We start from the raw sequence: 2,269 nt of genomic DNA, 5'->3' as shown, positions 1-2,269 counted from the left end.
AAGGAACCTCGGACATGGGTAACTATATTTTTTAGTTTTTGGATTTTTCCATAAGTTTTAAGGATTTTTTTTTTTTTTTTTTTATATTTCAAAATCGTTTATGAAGACATTAAAATTTGGGGAGCATTTTTGCATTCTGTTCTTGTGAATGAAGAACTTGGCCAGGCCTAAAAGAACATTGACACAGAGTTCATCTGTTATGTTGCTTATAAGTAAACAGAATGTTATATCATCTTTTGAGAAGGAAACTGGTGACGATGGAATGAGAAGGAGAAAAAATATATGGTCAGTGGTTTCAATGTTGTCTTCACAAAATGTACAAATATTATCTTCAAAATTAAAGCGTACCCTCGATAATTCCTTAGATGGGTAGATGTCAGTCATAATTTTGAAGTGGGTCTCTTTTGCCTTGGGGGTATGGGTAGAGTCAGATACATGGTTCGCAGCGTGGCAATCGATTCCTCATCAAATTTATTTAAAATATCCTTTTTTTTTTTTTTGACGTCCAGGGAATAAGTTTCCTGTGAAACATTTCCTAATAAAGGAGTTGCCGCGCTTTCTGTCCACAATTGAGATTCCCTGGAGTGATAGTCGGGGTAACTGTGGTTGTACGGTTCGGTGCGTCATTATATTTTTGGTCAGGAATACAAATTGTCGAGGCAGTGCGTTTCGTAACTTTAGCAACTCTAATATGGGAGGCTTGAATCTGTGTGTAGTACAGAACTGCTCATTGTCCAGAGGACTGCCAGTGTCATCCATCAAGTCAATTATCGACCATATACCTTTCTCAAAGCATTCCTTGTAAAACAGAGGTTTGTTGCCATGCAGTACATATCGATTGTTCCAAACTATTATACTGTGTGGTGAGAAATTGTGTACGTATATCATTTTCCAGTATAATAATATTTGTTTATGGAACTCTGAACATTTGACAGGAATCTTGTTGATATCCAAGTCAGAGATAAGCAGAAGACTCAGGCCGCCGACTTTGTTGAATAAGTAGTTTGGAGTACAATACCAGAAAGAACGATGAGGTTTGATCCAGGATTTCAACCAGTTCACCTTCAATGTCCCATTCAAGCAGTCCGACTCTATCACTTTCAGCCCTCCTTCACTTGTTTCTTTCACCATATGTGATTTTTCTTAGATGGTGTGGTCTGTTCCTCCAGATAAAGTTGAAATTGATTTGGTTAACAGATTTTACGAGTTGATTTGGAGCAGCATTGGAATACGCTGGGTATATACATCTGGATAAACACATCCATTTTAGTCAAATATATCCGGCCTAATATTGATAAATCTCTCTGGAGCCATATATTAGAATTAAGCTTTACTTTGATTCAGTTTAGATTCAATGTTCCTGGATTGATTTAACGTTTGGTCCTTGGATAGGAAAATGCTCAAGTATTTTATTTCTGATTTCATGGAAACATCGCTGATTTCCTTTAGTGGCGAGTCATGCAGCGCAAGAAGTTTGCATTTCTTTAAGTTTAATGACAATCCTGAAGCCTTGGAGAATGTTTTGGTTGTTTTCGGCACTTATTGGGACTTGATGTTCATTTTTCAAAACTAAGGTTGTGTCATCTGCCAGCAGGCTAATAACAATTTCAGTCCCCAGCACGTCTAACTTTTGGATATCGTTGCTCTTTTCAACATAAACGGCTAGCATTTCGGTAGCAATTATAAATAAATAGGGTGAGATGGGGCAACCTTGGGGGATTCCCACATCAACATGGAAGCTCGGAGTGGTGCCGCTTGGCAGGGTGACACAGCTATGAATATTCTCATAGAGCCCACGGATCACATTCCTGAATATTTAACCAAATCCAAAATGTTCGAGCGTTGCTATGATAAATGGATGTTCGACCGAGTCAAAGGCTTTAGAAAAGTCCAAGAAGGATATGCGGCCATTATCTTCAATGCGATACGCCTCTAAACCCATCGCTCGCCCCGACTCGGGGAATCCTAGAGCCTACTTGCACCCCCGCCCTAACTTAACTCCCTCACTCGTGGAGCTCCCTGAGCTCCACACATCCCGGAGCATCACGCCGACTCATTCACATTTGAATGATTGTCTTTATTTTATGTCCGCTAGATAGAGGCATCCGCACATGCGCATCAGTGGAGCTTCAGGCCGGCTGAGGCATGGACTGAAAATCATAAAGACATGTGTGATGAGCTAAAAGGAAGATAAGCATATTTTTATAATAAATGTAAGAAAGAGAGGGTAATGCAGCCTCAGGGCGGCACTGGCCCGTGTCTCTCCAAG

This window comes from Fistularia commersonii, unplaced genomic scaffold, assembly GCF_037954325.1.
Source record: "Fistularia commersonii isolate RoL2024-O1a breed Wild unplaced genomic scaffold, RoL_Fcom_v1.0 HiC_scaffold_62, whole genome shotgun sequence".
In the NCBI taxonomy this organism is placed as follows: Eukaryota; Metazoa; Chordata; class Actinopteri; order Syngnathiformes; family Fistulariidae; genus Fistularia; species Fistularia commersonii.
Note: the sequence above shows the minus strand (reverse complement) of the source record.